The 18,137-nt window shown below is 41.7% G+C and overlaps 1 protein-coding gene across 1 annotated transcript in view; it reads left to right on the forward strand.

The window, feature by feature from the left end:
• The first annotated feature begins 5,767 nt into the window (after positions 1-5,767).
• Positions 5,768-18,137, forward strand: part of sparc (secreted protein, acidic, cysteine-rich (osteonectin)) — a 40,859-nt gene continuing 28,489 nt past the window's right edge. Inside the window, exon 1 of the mRNA XM_041797723.1 lies at positions 5,768-5,901. The gene's annotated coding sequence lies outside the window, so the exon portion shown is untranslated. The remainder of the gene's footprint in view (positions 5,902-18,137) is intronic.

Consider the following 18,137-nt stretch of genomic DNA (forward strand, 5'->3'; position numbering starts at 1 on the left):
AAAGATACTGAAGAACAGTTTTATGAGAAATCTTTTAAGGTTGATGCAGCCTAGATTTTAGCATAGTTATGGCCCGACTCAACCGTTGTAGGGGTCCGGGACCCATTTGCCCAGAAAATCTGTTGTTTACATTGTGTACTGTCATAGTGACCTACCATCAAGGACACGTCTGAGACACTCACGTCCTCCAGAATGAAGATCCAACATGTTTCCAACATGTCCTTCATTCAGTTTGCTCTGTGATGTCAGTGGCATCGACCAGTGAGAGCACAAGAGTGCACAGCAGTCAACAAATGTAAACAAGCAAACAAGAGAGATGAAGTTGGTGCTGTCAGACAGGACTATGACAAAGAGAAGTTTGCCAAGCTCTGACAACAACCAGACTGAAATAACAGAATCATTTTTGGTCGCGAGGACTGGTCCGGTAGCACCGTGTAGTCTGACATATCTGTCAGAAACTGTGCCAATTTATGGCTCTGTGATCAAGGCCGCTCAAGACGGGGAATAAAGGGGAACGCTTTGGGGGACCAGCAAAACTTCTACTAAAACTTCTTTTTATTGAGGTTTTGTTTTCAAAACAATACAGAAAATGATATACAAATTATGGTTTCACACATTCTGTGGTGGATGTGGATTTTTTGGACCCAGCAGGCAGACCAGGCAGGACGAAGTCTTAAAGGTTTTATTGAACACAGTGTTGAATAGTGCGGGGGGGTCCAGGAGTCCAGGTAAGTGAAGGGGGGCTCGAGAGTGAGAGTGAGAGTGGTTGGGCTGGTGTGAGGCAGGGAGTGAGGCACTGGAAAAAAGGAGAAACACAGGTTAGTCTCGTGAATCACAAAAGACAAAAAATTACTCAGAATTGCTCAAGAGAACACTTACTAGTAAGGGAGCTGGATACCACTGGCGAAAGGCTTTGGACACTCTGGCACTGAGGTGAATCTGGACAGCCGCTTTGTAGACCCGCTGATAGCCGAGTAGCGTCAGGTGCATCCAATCAACCTCAGAGCCCGCGTGCAGAGGGAAGTCTCAGAGAGAGTACAGTGAAGTTACCCATAATTACTTTGTACACCGGAAACGGAAGTTAACAAAATAAAACCAAAATAAAACCCAACACCGAAAACCACCACACATTCTACTATTCTGGAAAAAAATCCCTAAAAATAAATAAATACATAAATAAATGAAATAAAATATAATTGAGTGTCATGTTACATCATTTCATTCACTCTTTCTCTTCTTCATGGATTTGTCTTGTTAAAATACTCCATAAAAGGTTGCTGTATAGAGTAAAATATGTGTTCCTTCTCTCTTAATGAGTATTTTTTCTAACTGTAAGTATTGCATTACATCATTTAATAAAGCTGCATAGGTTGGGAGTTTTCTCTGTTTCCAATTTAACAAGATCAGTAATCATATTTTTACCTGAATAATCACTCTTATCAAATCAACAAAGCTTCTTTTATGTGTTAGTGCCGTAGTATGAAGCCTCCCAAAAAAATTACGAACCCTTTTCTTCAAACAGAATCAAAACAGTTAAAAGTGACAAAATGGGATAACGGGCAAAAATAGTCAGAAGTGGCAAAATTCAGCAGAAATAAATAATAGTGAAAAGGGGTTACAAGTGGCCAAAATTGGTCAGAAGTGGCAAAATCAGCATAACAAATAGTAAAATCTGGTTAAAATTGGAAAAATAACAGGCCAAAAGGTTGTGGGAAGGGTTTTAAAGTGGTAAAAATGGCTATGATGGGTCAGGATTGGGCAGTAACGGTGGTTAAATTAAATGATAGAGTGGAAATAATGGGTAATAGAGTCAAAAATGGGTTTGAGGTGGCAAAAATGGGATGAAAAGGGGTTAAAAGGTGGCAAAAATTGGTTTAGTGTCACAAAAAAAAGAGTAAAAAGACACCACAAGACGAGCCTAAAAGCTATATGTAGTATATGGCTGATCACAACTCTGATCCATGTTGAAAGCTGCAAATCCACAGCCGTGTGAACTGCGGTCCATGCTGCAAATGTAGGTGAGGACAACAGAGAGGTGTAGCTCCACCTACTCCCCCAAACAAGGTATCCACAGCGCTATAGACAGAGCATGGCGTCAGAGGTCCACTATGCTCCACGAACCGCCATTTGGTGTTGCTACACCTATGTTGACGCAACTTTGTATGGCTCAGAAAGTATAGTCACTTACTCACCCTGTCAGGCAGGCAGTCACATACAGACCCATGTGTAGGGCTGACCTCAGCGGTCAGTCGAAGATGGGCAAAACTGATGAAAAGTTGCAAAAATGGGCAGAAAAGAACAGAACCCAATAACATCAGAACCCAATAACATTTGGATGCATTAACTTTTTAGCTCCAAAATAAAGTAACTGTTAGGTAGGATGCTAGCACCAGTGCTAATGGTCCAACACACATGCATTAATACGATCAATAAAACCCAACTGAGGACAAAAGTCTGTGGGCAGGTCTGTCATTGATTACCTTATTAGACAATTCAATTCAAAATCAACCGTCGCACTCGACAGTAAAGGGTAAGTTCTGAGCCGAGCTCTAGCGCTGTTGTTTACCTTAACAGGTTGATCAAAAACATGATTAATCACAATTAACTATCCAAATTCAGCGGCCAATCCAACTGTTTGGAAAAGATTGCCTGACAGCTCCAGCTTGAGAATTTTTCTTCACTTCCTGTGCTGGTCCAGTTGGATGGATGGTGGTTTTGTCATATCAAATGAAATGGAGTTTAAAACAGGAAACCATGCAACTGTCCTGAATGTGAACCTTTAACCTCCGTGAGGAGGTCAAAGTGAAAAATAGAAGAGTAACAGAGGGGGAGTCTTAGGGTCAAAGGTCAACATCAAAGACGAGTCAGCGTCTCCTTATATTAGAGCCATGCCCACTCTCTTCTGTGATTAATGCTTTTATTCTATTAGCTCACAGACACTTAGGAATTCACTGTGATCACATGGCTTATCTCTGCTCATGTGTCTCATCTGCCAACTGTCTGAGAAATCATTCAGTATCTGACTGTTTACAACCTCTAATAACATCAGCCTTTCCTGCCTGCTAAGTAAAAACCTCATAAATGTAACTTCATTTATGTCCCAGTTGGCACGAGTGGATCTAACAGAAAAAGACTGATATTTATCCGTGCACGTGTAATGAGTTAATTCTTCTGGCGAGTGACTTCACTGAACCCCTGAGGAAGCCTGCCGTTATTATCCTGATGTTCATGGACGGAGCCAACATCTGTTTCCTCAGACCAAATCAATAACACCCAACACAGAAGTCCTCTGTGACTAACTAAGTCCAGTTATGCACCATAATTAACAACATGTGACAGGCCTGGAGAATAATCATTATTTGAGACTCCTCCTAAACTTTCTACACTACAAGTAACTTTAACAAAAAAATGTAAGTACTTTACACACACACAAAAAAGAAAGACGCTATCAAACAGAGGCAGTAATACGAATAAGCAAAACAAAAAGTTACTTACAAGACAAAGAATGGCGGTTTAATTTAAGGTCTATTTTCAATGTTAACAGATAGGTGGTACGAGCTAGCGCATCTCTATTCATCTTTTGTTATTGTTTTGACTGAGAGCCCCCTGGTGGCAGAAGTTATTTCCTGTGTGTTAAAAAACGATGATCTGTGGCAGAAAAAGTGACACTGCCATCAAAAATCAACATAGCTTTTAACTGTTTCACTGATAAAACCCTAAAAAGGCCTATGAATGCTTTTCTTTTTAAAAGGCCTTCGTACAAACTACTTAAAAACTACTTTATCATGGTTTTAGCCAAAATTTGCAAATCTAATTGTGGCAGCCTCAGAGCAGACAAAGCCTCACGCCCCCAGGTTGGGAACTATTACTCTCCGTCCGTCCATCCATCTTCTTCCACTTATGCGAGGTCGAGTCGCTGGGGCTGCAGCCTAAGCAGGGGAGCCCAGACTTCCCTCTCCCCTCCCCACTTCATCCAACTCTTACCAGGAGATCCCAAGGTGTTCCCAGGCCAGCCGCGAGACATAGTCTCTCCAGCCTGTCCTGGGTCTTCCTTGGGGCCTCCTCCCGGTGGAACCTGCCCAAAACATCTCGATGCGGAGGAGCAGCAGCTATACTCTGAGCCCCTCCTGAATGGCTAAGCCACTCACCCTAACTCTAAGGGATAGCCCAGACACCTTGCGGAGGAAACTCATTTCTGCCGCCAGTATCCGTGGTCTTGTTTTTTCGGTCACTACCCACAGCTCATGACCATAGGTGAGGGTAGGAGAGACCTCATCACTGCTGATGCCACACCAAACTGCCTGTTGATCTCCCGCTTCATTCTTCCCTCACTTGTGAACAAGACCCCAAGATACTTGAACTCCTCCACTTGGGGCAGGATCTCATTCCCAACCTGGAGCGAGCATTCCACCCTTTTCCGACTGCCATTGCTCTATGGTTAGAATTAGGTGAAGTACATGACTATCGTACTCAAGCAACAGTGCAATTACTTTGGTTCAAATGTACTTAGGTCAGGTCAGGTATGGGAGCATATGCCAGTTTGGCTCTTCTCTGAGTCAACTCTGTATTGCCCTGGCCTCCTGATGGCCATTGTTCAAGCCTGTGCCAGCCCCATGCTCCATTTGTTTGGGTATCTTCCCAGCTGACCCCTCCACAATGCATGCAACCTCCCCTGACATCTGGTCCAGCCAGCAGGTCCTGGGCACCGAGTAGAAACACCAGTTGAAACAGGCATGGGAAAACAAGGTGCATGTTAAAGTGCAGCTGCTGTTCCCATCATCACTCTCCTGCAGAACTTTGGCATTACATTTACGGATTTGCCAGTGATACCCAAAAAAATCAACGAAGAGAAGTTGTCACAAAGGAGTCAAGCCAGTGTCTCTGGCTATCAGCCAACATCCAGGCCTCACAGGAGTATAGACTTCTGTCTGCATGCTCAGATTCTGGGAGTGCCATACCTCCCTGCCCAGCAAACCCATCGGTCCATGAGCGAGTCCAAGCCTATCTCAGTCTTGCAGTCAGCAGATCGATGAATCACTCTGCCAAGGTAGGTTGAACTTCTCTACAGCCTCCACTCTCTCACCATTCACAGATTCAACAGCAGCATCCAAGGTATCCCCAAATCCCTGGATCCTTTTTTTGGCCCAGGAGATGCACAGTCCCAATGTCACAGTTTTCAGTAAAATATGAATTCCAAACCAGGATGGTTACTGTAAGGTGGGATTTAACCCTAAATAAAATGCAACAGCTGTTTAGTGGGATCATTCTCTCGCTATGTGGAGTTGAATCCAAACAACTGGCCAGTTTTCATCTTTCATGCCTCCTCATTTTGGCTGTTAGTACTTAATTTTTCACTCAGTTATTGTTGCCTTTAAAAATGTAGTGGAGTACAGTGCTGTCCCCAGATATGACTACATACAAGTAAAATTACTGAATCTGAAAACTTCCAAGTAGAAAGTAGAATTACACAAAAACTACTCCACTACAGTGGTTTAAATAAATGTAATAGTTGTGTATGGTTATCAAGAAAAAAGTTAAAGCAGATATAACATTTGCAGCTCTACATCAAGCAGAAAGTGAAGAAACTACTAGAAAAGGCCTCTTTTCCACCCAAAACTCTTGTGTTATCAGAGGATAAATGTCTCTGGCTATCAGTGGAGTCTGGAGATGTTTTGCAGAATCAGTGTTTAAAAGCTCCACCCACCAGGGCAGGAAGAGTGAAGGCAGGGATGGGGAGGGGGGCGAATGGGAGGTCTGGGCGAGGGGAGTGGGGGCTGTACTGTGTCCGAAATGGGACGTCCCACTGGAAATGTCTTCTGTGAAAACTGGTGAGGCTGTTAGATCGTCCCAGCCCCGCACACTGCTGATTTCTCCTCTGGTCCCTGCTCTGCAAAGCTGAAGGTAAGACCTCTCACTCTGCACAAAAGCTGTGCATTCTTCCTGCAATTCATTCTGTGAAGGATGTTTAACTGACTCCTTCAAGAATCCACAGAACTTCATGTTTACTCTGTAGGAATAAGAGGAGAGAGGATCTAAAGTTGGAGAGACTTACGGACAAGTTTGAAGAAGTCTAACACAGATTCCTCCACTTTTAAACAGGCAATAAATCAAACAAAAAGAGCAGTTTATTTCCCTGTCAGTTTGTCTAAAAAAAAACTAAGCAGAAATTCTGTTCTCCTTAGACTTTGTCTCACACAATTTACCTGCTACAATCTAAAAAATCCAATCCAGGTTTGTAAATCTCACTCTTAATTACCTGCAACAGATTCTCCAGCAACTGCCTGCATAGCTGCCTGAGGTTATTCCTCAATTTTCCAACCACATTTTGAACAATTTAAACGCACTTAAATCCCCTTTGAAATGACTGACGTCTGGTTTAAAAGGCAGCCTTTGTGGCCTCAAACCTCAGCAAACAATCTCCTGTTATTACCGCCCAAACAGCTGCGAGGAAAATCACTCCCTGCAGGTAAACAAGCTGTGATTATGAGGAGTCATTCTCTGTGGAGGTATTGTGTGCCACATCGGCAGCATGAGGAGAGGGAGGGGGGAGGTAGAGGGAAGGAGGGGGGATCTGTGAGGTTAAAGAATTGGGGGAGGAGGGAGACGAATGCAGACTTGGGCTGGTTTTGAAAGTTTATGCTTTTTCTGAACCTCAGGGCTTGTTTTCTGCAGTCAGACAATCGGTATTGTGTCAAATAGTGGATATATCGCTTAAAAGCAATGTAAAGCTTAATTTCAGGATGCATATACATTTCTTGCATGGTAATCGGGTGTCATTGCACCACAGTTTCCCAGTTTAGGATTAGTTAAGTAGGCTCATCCACCTTTGGAGATCTTCCAGCTTTGTCCACAGATTTCTGCAGGGTTTATCTTTGTGCAAAGTTGCATAAATGTAGACAAATGAAAATAACATTGAAAGAGGGGAAAAGAGGGAAGGGAAAGTGTCTTTTGAGGGGATTCCAACCAAGCCTGACAGAAAAAAGAGCGTGTTTCTCCATCTAATCTCACTCCTTCTCTCCCTCCCGTCATCCCCTCTCTGATTACTCCCATGTAAAGGAATGCAGGTTGCCATGGCTTTCGGTTACCAGCTGTTCTAAATGCTCTGTTAGTTATTTCAGATGTCTTTAAGTGTCAGGACGTCACAGATTAGCAGACAGAGGCTGAAGTTCTGGCATGCTTTGTGCGGTCTGCAGCTGCTTGTCAGTGCTTCAATGAGGGGAAATCTTAATTTGACAGCGTACAGTGTCAACACTTTGTGTTTGCCCTTTTCCTGTTTCAACACGACAATCCCTTCTTGCACAAAGCCAGATCCTTATAGAAATAGTTTCCACAGTTTCTTTGGGAAAGCTTTACAAGCCTGCACAGGGCAGAACCTGAGCCAGCACCTTCTAGATGTGGGGAAATAACCGGAATGAAAGTCTAAGACAAGTAAAGCGGCAATTTTAAGGGCAGCAGATGAACATTAGGTGCTCTTTCATGATCACATAAGGCTGTAATAGTCTGGGATAATAATAAGATTGTTAAAAACAGACTTTTAAAGCCTAACTTACATGTTTGTGCATCACAGTAAAGGTTGCTAGACGTGCAATTGAACAAAAGAAGAACCAGATTTGTACAATTAGCAAAAGTCTTTTGCATGCATGTGTTTGCACAAACCAGCTATAAAAGTCATACAAATGCGAACATTTTATCACATATAAAGGATTTTTCCACGTTTCCATTGCTCATCATAAATCTGAGTTTAAAGATCTTTGCACACTGAGGCCATTATTTTTCAAATGCATAATATGATTTAACCTGACACACCAGATCTGGAAAACCTTCAATGCTAAGCATTTGGGAAAGGGCAGAGGATTGAAATAAACTTGGAATGTGATTGGATGAACGTACTGTCTGTCACATGTTTACGGGCCAGTCAGAGCAACAAAACACGTGACGTAGCCGCAACCGAAGTGTGCATGCGCAGCTACTGAGGAATAACGTGAACCATGGCAACTGTAGACATGTCAGTACACGACTTTTGTCGTTTTAGAAAACAACTCACTGCTGTTCTTTGTTCTTCTTTTAATGAAGAAATGTCGTCAAGTTCTGATAAAACTGGCGCTTTAGCAGCAACCACGCCAAGCTCTTTCGCCATAACTGCACCAGCTTCTTGTTGCTGCTTGTTTACGTCACAACTCCCCCGCGCCTGAACGTACTGCCCCTTGTCGCTGATTGGTCCAGTCACTTTCTAACCGGGCCCAAACGGTTCAGACGGGAGCTTTGCAAGATGGATTCACCAGTGAGAAACACGGAAACGGGCGTATCCATCTGCTTTGCAAGGTTATAATATGATGCAAAATGTCTCACACTCAAATCTTGCACAGTGAGCCTGATGCAAGTGTTGTTCCATGCTCTCTCACTCCTTGCACAATAAGATGACAGCACTGGGTCCGTCCATCTGGAGAGAGCCCTTCTTATATTTTGGATATTTGCACAAGCTTGTGCGCCACGGTGCTGTGCCAAGTTAGAGAGAACTCAACTTTTCAATTTGGCTTCTTTGTGGCTGAGAGTTAAATTTTGGCCTTTATGTTTATGACTTAATTTTGTAGGCAAACCCCAAAAGTTAGCATTGCAGGGGTTCCCTCAGCAGCGAGCTGATGGGATTTTTCAGTGGGTTTTTGGATCATTGCTGAAGTGGATTTACGTGTTTTCATTATACACCCTTATATAAAACACTTGCCCAAGTATGATCTGCTTTTGTATGCAACAAGAGCACAAATAAGCCTAAAATTGTAAAATGCAAAAAATGGAGTTAATGGCAATATTTTTAATTTAATTTAATCTAATTTTTCATTTTAAGATACTGAGATTCAAAGTGTTATTTTTGTTGAAGCAATGCCCCTCTCCCTCCAAAATGCCTGAAGGCTTTTCGGGTTATTATTTCTCACACTTACCTTAACAGCATGCTTTTTTATGGTGATGAATGATGCTGTAATTCATTTCATTGTTATTTTTTGTACACTAGAATCTAAAGTACAGTTTGGATGCTTTCTGCTTGCAGGATCCTTCAGCATGACTCCTTTAGATTTCTCCTCAGCTCTCACGCTGATTCACTTGTTTAAGAAATAGTTCCAGAAAAACAAACGCTAATACTGTCTTTTGTTTCATCGTGAAGTGCTGGTTTTCCGAGTTGGTCACACCTGTCGAGTTCTCCTCCCCGAGCTTTCATGGGGATGTCCGAGGACAATGTTTCTGCATTAGTAAGAGCACTATTGAGACTGAGCTTCTCTGGCTGCCTAATTGTTGAGGTGGCAGGTCTGGACCGTGTCTGAGGATGAGGGGAGGGAGGGGGCGGTGAGGCTGAGGATACTGGGAAATACCAAGCCAGCTTGGCACATTGGGGAAGAACTCTAATCCCCTGAGAGGAAGGAAGGATTGTGCTGCTGTCTGGGCTCGACGTGGAGAAGAAAGAGCTGGAGTTTAGTGTCAGCAGAGAGAGACAAAGAGGCAGAAGGAGAGAGACGGAGGAAGAAACTGCGAGAGAAAGAGACGATGAGGGGACTGATGACTAAGGAAAACAGTGAGTGGGAGAGTGGTAGGTTATAGGGTCAAGAGAAAGGAATGTATAGAAAGAATGGGAAAAAACATTAATTATTTAATTGAATAAATGGTGCAGAAACAGGGACATAATAACTGACCCTTTGGCAAAACCCTACCCTCCTTAGAAACTTCAGTCAGACGAAATCTCTCATCATCAGACCAGCATTAATATTGTAACATTAGTGTATCCTCTGTAAGTATAGGCAGGACTTGTTGAACTCAGTCAGTAACTTCACTCATGGTGCAAAAGTGTCTAATGTCCAAAGGCATTCTGGGAAACTCTGCAGATTAGAGGATGATTGTCAAACACTTTGAGGCAATTGCAAAAGGATGTGCAAGATGGTTCATTTAGGTTCTCTATAACTTTAGTTACTCTTAAATTAGCAGAGATACCGTTATGGGAGCGGGTTCTCTGATTGGTCAGTGAGTAGACCAGTCAGAGGGTCAACCTGTCAGTAATGTGGCTCAGTCTTGTCTTCTGGTTAAATTAAAAGGCAAAAAAAAAAAAAAAAAAAGAATGATTAACTAAACGGTTTGATGTTTTTCAATTAATTTATGACCATTTTTTGTGCTTTGTGATCTGAAGTTTTTACACCAAACATGATTTTAAAAAAAGGGCTGGGCAATTAATTGAAAATTAGATTAAATTGCAATATGGCCTGCTGCAACTTTTTAAATTGTTAAATGTGCAATATTTCTTTGACTTGAAATTTGTGTAAAAATACCAGTTTTTGCAGCAGCTATGTTATGCATGACATAAAGCATTATGCAATCATTCAGGTGCCATTTTTCAATAGTCTAAAAAAATCCTACCTACTTCATTTTTGTACCTTTTTCTTACTAAATAGAAGAATGACGAAATCCATTAAATGCAACAATTCATATCTAATTTGCAATACGAGTTAAAATCATCAGAATTAGGCACTTCTAAGGAATTGTTCAGCCCTTGATTAGGAATGTTAGAAAGTTAAGGAATAATCGCATTTCAAATCACAATTGCAATATTGGGGGAAGAAAAACCACAGTTAGATTATTTTCCAAAATCTTTAAGCCCTAATAGAAATCATTTCAAAAATCAAGTAGTGCAACTTAAACCCCAAAGGTCATCCTCTTAAGGATTTAGTCTGCTCTTAAGTTGAGATAAACCCCTCATTTCATTCTTTAATTTCCAGGCAAAATAAAATTCCTTTATGTGGCACCCAGAGGCAACTGTATGAGCTGAATTACTGTTATTAGAGACTGTAGTGCAGCAAAGGCTATATTTATGTGGCAGTGTTGGGGGGACATTACTTAATTGTTCAGTGAAGCTGAAATTACTGTCTCTTTTAAGGTTGTAATGGAAAAACTTTGCTGAGGTATTTTACCCTCTCATGTGCTGGCTGGCTGCCATGCTGGCCGCAGACAGTTGACGTCTTCTGGCCTCTTACAGTGTTCATACAACAAGGAGACAAAGATGGGTCAGTGGGGATGACTAAAGTTATTTTCACAAAGGATTTGAGCAAAGACGGCTCTGAGAGAGGCTGCCTGAAACAATCCAAAAATGCTGTTGAATGTTTGGGTTCTTAGAGAGGGAGAAAAGATCCTGAAAGCATCAGCTTTAATAACAGTGGTTATGATGTAAACTACACAGAGAGCAAGGTTTAAAGCATAATCAGAGCCAAATGAAAGAGGAACACATTGTGTACTGTCACTGAACGACCACAATGACAAAAATCAGTAGTTCAGTGGAAAAATCTCAGCACTGTTGTGTTGAAAGACTGTTGTTATTGAAAACATATAGGAGGGAAAACTGAGTCACAGAGGTCAGGTGACCAGTTACTCAGGTAACATATATCCAGACTTTTTTTCTCCGTTCCCCATGAGTGCTTCTCTACAGCACATTCCTGTAGTGTTCAGAGTCTGATAGGGATGACTGGCCATCTCTGAAGCTGCTCTTTGTCTTGGCTATGTGAAGGGATTTCCCCCTTTGTGTCCTCAGAGAGAAGCTGAATTTGTTGGGTGTCACATTGCCAGTTGAGGGCTCGGTTGGAGTGATGCAGCTTGATATTCGATATGAAGAAAATAGCTACTGCAGGTTGATAAGATCAGCGTTTAAAGTGGCAAAAATGTGCAGAATTCAGGAAAGGTTCCTATAAGTGGGTAATACATTTTAAATTCTCAGTCAGTGACCAGTCTAAATACTCCATTAAATCATAGTTTTATTGGCATTTACTTTCAAAGGGGTCATTCACATCAATTTTAAGGTACTCTGTAGCATTTGTCTTAGGCTGTTGTAAAGTACTTGCCTCAGATATTGTGTACCACGTTACTAAGCACCCTTTGGCATTTGTTTATCTCTTTAGGTACTTCTTATTATCTTCAGACAATCCTCAGAGTCTGTATTGAGGTTCCCATCTGAATCTGTTCATAACTAAAAAACTCCAGCTGTGGGCAGGAAGTGGTTTCTGCAAAGAGACGCGCAGATGAAATGCTTAAATTGTGTGCTTTTAATAGAAGTGCCAACTTTTCAGATCGGAAAAAAAAAAAAAACCAAAAGCTTCTTTCAAATCCCTCTAGTAGTGACCAAAGGGAAAATGGCAGCAGACATGGATAAAACACCTCTCTCTATAGTCTGCAGGAGCAGAGTCGAGCAGTAATTATGCATAAAAGGTAGGGCTGGAACCGCTTTATCTGGGTGCAAACTGCAAGATAATCAGAATTTTGGGTCTGATTCTCCACAAAGTCGGCAAACGCCTGACTGTCTTCTAATAGCGATGTTCCTAGGGATTTATTTCCCATCTGCTTATCCACAAATTGTGACTCTGTTTAGCTGAGGTAAAATAAAGCATTCTGTAAACCAACTTCAAACTGCAACAGTAAAAAAACCTTCACACCATAACAGTGCAGTGTGTTTACAGAGTGTCGCTAGCAGCGGTAGCACCGGCAGACCTCGGATGTTTTTTTTTTTTGCAGGTTATCATCCACATTCCTGAGCTGAATATCGACTTATTGCTTTGGTTATATTTGATAATCTGACAACGCCTCTGGACAACTTTATCCCCATTCTCTAGGTTGAAATAGTGCTAAACTGTGCTGTTTAAAAGATGCTATCAGTGCTAACAGTTAGCAGTTATTTATATTAAAGTAAAGAGCACTGAGGCTGCAAAGCATTCGTCATTATGAACATCTACAGCGGGCTAGTGGTGGGCGGCTGTGTTACAATTTAGGTGGAGGGTTTGAGCAGGATTGTGGCAGGGGTCTGCAGACTGCAGATCTCAGACGCCCCCTATCGCAGACCACTACGGTAAGACTCTCTAAGGACAGCAGTGACATAATTTGCCGTTGCACTTTTCCAGTTTTCAAGTCTTAAAAAATAGACTTTATTGTAAACAAAGTTTGGTTGTTACATTCATGAAGTCACCACATTACGAAATCATGGCTTGCTTCAGCTATGCTGGCTATGCTAGCTTGGTTGTTAATGTTACTACGTGAGCCAATGTAGCAATGTTAGCTTTAACTAAAGCTGAGTAAGCTAAGCGAGCCACTAACTACTTCTAAAACGGATCTTGTTGCTGCAAATGTAGCATAAGCTAACAAAGCCACGTTCATCAGCACTAGCTTTAGCTAGGTTAGCTGTGTAGCTATGTTACCTATGTAGTTTGCATAGCCTCACTAGCTTTGGCCTTAGCTACCTTAGCTACATTGGAGTGTATCCAAGGAAGACAAGCTTTCTTCCTGTCAGCAGACTGGTCTGGTTTGTGACTTTTAACTTTTGGTATCCAAACCTTGACCCTAATTCTTACCGTAACCCTAACCAGAAGTTTAGTCAGATTTTATTTTAAAGTTACAGGATGTGCTTTCATCCTGACAGAGGTGGCGTATTGGTCTGCAAATGGGGGCATCTCAGAGATGTGGACTGCAGCCGGACTGCCTTGGATTTCTGACTCGTGATTGTGTAGAGATTGTTTGACTGTTTAGCCAGCTATTTGCACAGATTCCTAGTTTCTTAATATTATTTTAGAAAATTATCTAAAAGAGATCTTTCCCTCTCAAGTCTGCTTAGAGCAGGGGTTCTCAATGTTGGGGTCGGGACTCCACTGGGGGTTGTGAGACACTGAGAGGGGGTCTACAGATGCTTTAATAAAAACTAAGAACATTTTTGAATTACACTGTTGCCACTTTACACCAATTTTTCCTAATTCTAACACATTTTTATCACTTTTTCCACTTATTTTGACAATTTTAACACATTTTTGCAACTTAAAAATCTTTTTTTTGTCTGTTTTAAACCCTTTCCAGCACTCTTTTTCTGCTTGTTTTGCCACTTCTAATCCAAATCTTGCAACTCTCTGTCAATTGCTGTCAAATTTGTTTCTATAGTAGTGGTTATTTTTCAGGTTAAATATAAAATACCACAACTTTACTTTACAATTGACCATGATTTTACTGGCCCCAGTTTGGCTGGGCCCTGGGGGTCCCTGGTCACTGACACCTTTATTTTGATAAAATAAAAAAAAGATTAAACATGTTCAGTATTTACTGAGAAATCAGAATTCCTGTTGTGTGTGGAAATCACTAAGGAAAGCTAAGCATGCTACAGAAGAGCCAACCTGGAAGTGAGCTGACTGAAGAGGGAAGTACTTCTACCAGTTTATAGACATTAGTCACGTATGTAGGTAGGAGTGAAGGTACCTTCAGTGCTATTACAGAGTAACATTTAACTGCCTTTGAAAGGTAGCCTTTGGCATGTTTCAAATAACCTAACACAACAGGGAAATTCTGCTTTTCTTAAAGTTTCTAATGGTACCTAGATTCCTTTTCCTCTATATTGACTACAAAGAACTCTCTGACCCAGCATCTGGCATTTCATGAGTCTTGGATTTCAAAGGTATTTCATTAACTGTGATTTTTCATATCAAAATAGTCTACAGAGCTCCATATACACAGAGGAAATCACTGTCTCTGCTCAGAGTCTGAACTGGATATTTGCTTCTTCACAGTCGTTGCATGCCAGTGTTGTTAGTCCATGCTGTTTGCTGGCACACTGTCTGCTGCAGGTTGTTTTTCAAGGCCTACAAACCTGCCTGGTGTCACTGAGGAGAAAAGAAAGAATTCCTCTAAATCTGCTCCATTTAAAGAGCATCTGAAGCGATGGCAAACAGAAGAAAAAGGATAAATTGGGGAGATAAAGAGGACGATTTGTGCATCAGAAGCAGCTCCAGTGCAGGTTGTTTTCCTCCTCTGAGAGTTTACACTTGCTTACCTAACTAACCTCCCAAATTAAATAGATTTGAGGAGAAAAAGGGCCCCTTTATGAGCCTGAAGTTTCCCTTTTAGCCTCGGCCCTGTTTGATTATGAGAGCAGCTTTCCAAATAAAATAATTTGTTTTGCTGTTACGTCAGTCGTCCGGCCTCCTCCTTCCTTCAGAGCCCGGCCGAACTCTCTCCGGCCAAACAGGAATACGTTAAAGAGGACATACGGCGGGAACACCGCGTCCATCCAAATCAAATACTTACCCCACATGTTCAGGAGATGAGACAGGTTTTTATTTTCCCCTCTTTGCACTCGCATTAAACTCTCACGCCCCGTCAGACACGCTTTTTATAAGTGTGTGTCATTACGAAATTTCCCGTAAGCGGAGCACCTTGGCGTTTTTTTTTTAGCCCCGCTTTGAGAAGTTTCCTTGTGTGCAGGTTATTTGGAGACGTCACCGTCTGCATCCTCTGCCAGGGTTGCTGTATTTTTCCACGTCCGTGCTTGCTAAAGACTTCTCATCTCGGTACTTTCAGGAACAGTGGTCAGCATTGTAAAAAGTCCTTTAAGGACTGCTCACTGAGCTCAGAAAGTACTGTATTTTTTATTATTAAACAAACAAACAAAAAAAACCCCCATAAATAACACTGTCTGTCGTCAGATACTGTCCCTGGAACTATTTGGTTCTGCTACAAGTACTGTGAGGGAGAGATGGAGGAAAATTTACACCTTCGATTCCCCCCTCTGCCAATCTGGGACTTAAATTATCATCTTTCAGGACCAATCAGACCATACAGATCCATGACAAGATTTATAGTCCAGATTATTAGGAAGAGGCAGATTAAGCTATAACATCTGATGAAGTTGACTTTATTGCACAAATGCAGCACAATGAATATACAGTGTGAGATTATCTCAGCCAGGGGGCTACTTGCAACTAGTAGCAAAAGCCAAAGTGTCCTAATAAGACTCCATATCATTAAAATCACAAACTGTAGAAAAGAACTGATGAAGCCTGAGTGACATCCGGTTGCGGCGATGACGCCACGTTTTTTTTAGCTCTGATTGATTGGGAAAGGCGAGCACTGATGAAAGCCTCAGGCTGAAACGCATCCGTTTTGTTTGCTGCTCTCATTTTATTTTCAAATAAAAGTGTAAAACTTTCTGATGAGTGCCGATCGTTTGCTTTTGGTTTTTAGCTCTGATTGGCCATTGAAGATGTGACAAGACATTATGTTCGTCCAATCACCCTTCGGCTCTGCCCTTTCCCAAATGCTGTATATCGAAGGTTTTCCAGATGGATGTGTGAAACAAATCCATCGGGCGTGTCAGGTTAGCACTAAAGAGCATCAAGATATAATCATTAAAGGTGTGCCACACGAAAAACAAATGATTAAATGTGTAATTAGACTGTAAAAAGGCCTAACCTGGCACACCAGATGGATTTGTTTCATGCATCTATCTGGTAAACCTCTCATGTTTGGGAAAGGGCAGAGCCTTTGAAAAAAAACTCGGAGAGTGATTGGATAAATGTTCTGTCTGTCACATCTTTATGAGCCAATCAGAGCAACAAAACACATGACGTAGCCGCTACTGAAGGAGTAAACTCCATGAACCATAGTGGCTGTAGACATGTCAGTACATGACTTGAGTTGTTTCTGAAAAGAAAACAACTCCCTGCTGTTCTTTCTTCTTCTTTTAACAAAGAAATATCGCCAAGTTCTGATAAAACTGGCGCTTTAGCAGCATCCACGCTAATGTCTTCCGCCATTATTGCACCGGCCTCTTGATGCTGCTTGCTTACATCACGACTCCGCCGTGTTTGTTATTTTGATACAGCACCCATTGAGGGATGCTCATGTCTTATTTTGACACTCTACATTGGAAACTTAAGTTCAGTTGCTTTTTGACTGAAGATGACATTTAGATAACATTTCCAATATGGCGACCATCAGCATTTGGCCTCAAAGCTCCTCTTCATGAGTGACTTCACTCTGACTCTGTCCGTGTTTATACAGTCTTTGCTCTGAGCATAGCAGTTGTAGAGGTTAAGTTTCAAACATTTTGTCTTTTTCAGCTTTTTAAATCATCCATTCAGAGTCTTCTACATTTCTGAATAAGAGCATTTTAGCGGCTGTTTGTGTCAATGTAGGAAGATGCGACTCTAAGTCATGTTCTCTGATAATAAACTTGTATAAACCTGGTCTTAGGAAAGAATTTCACATCTTAATAGATTATACCACATTCTAAAGAGATGTTTCTGAACATGCAGCTCGTCTATTTTGAGACTAACATAAAAACGTGCCTCCAGGCAAACCATCCATATTTTCCCTATTGTTCAAATGTCAGAGCTTTCTTGTGCAGCTTGAGGGTTCGTCAAACACATCAACACCCTTAATTTCTCCTTGACAAACTTTACTGCCTCTGTCCAAACATGTCACCCTATTCAGCATCAAGAGGCCCTCCTGCGTGTTTTAGACAACCAGCGAGGTGGAGAGTTCCTCCACCCCCGAAAATGTCAGGATCATTTTCCCTCAAGGAGACATCTTAAAGAGCTGTGGCATTCACCTCCAATTCCTGCGTGTCTGAGCTGATAATTGCTGCACATGTTTGAAGGACAAATTCTGGAAAATGTAATTTTCCAAGAGGAGATTGGAAAGTTTGGTTTTCTTTATTTATTGTTGGTTTAAGCCTCCTGCCAATGCAGGAATTCCAGCTATTCTGAGCTCTGTTTTGTAAATCTTATTATCCCCCACTGATCTCCTGCAGTGCTCGGTTTATTGTGCAAACTGTGTCAGCTCACTTCAGACTCGAGGAATGCCCCTAACAACAAAGACGAAACCCAACAGGAACAAGAGATTCAGTCTGTCGTCTAGCCTTTCCTGATTTTCAGCCAAAAAATACAAAAACAATAAAAACAGATACAGGCTGATGAAATGTGAAGTGATCTTCCCAGTTGTCCCACTCAGACTTTTGCCCTTATGTGCCAAACATGCTTTGATGTGAAGAAGATAAGATTGTTTCAGGATGTCTGGCTGAAACAGCTGACTGTCGAGGGAGATAACTGACGGAGGAAGAGGGAGGAAGACGAAGCAACGTCATGCTCCATTACGCGACAAAGGAGCCCTTATTCAGCTGTTCAGATCAGACACGATGAAGGAAGAGAAGCAGTAATGGAGAGAGGGTTCATTCTTTAACAATGAAGATCTGATGAGGAAGAAAGCTCGGTAGACAGATAGGCGGCACATTGTGTCACAGCTACATGTTTTTAGCATGCTATTTACTATTTGGGTTTAACATCCTAGCATGCTAAGAGCGAAGT

This window comes from Cheilinus undulatus, linkage group 10 (genome assembly GCF_018320785.1).
Source record: "Cheilinus undulatus linkage group 10, ASM1832078v1, whole genome shotgun sequence".
Taxonomy (NCBI): domain Eukaryota; kingdom Metazoa; phylum Chordata; class Actinopteri; order Labriformes; family Labridae; genus Cheilinus; species Cheilinus undulatus.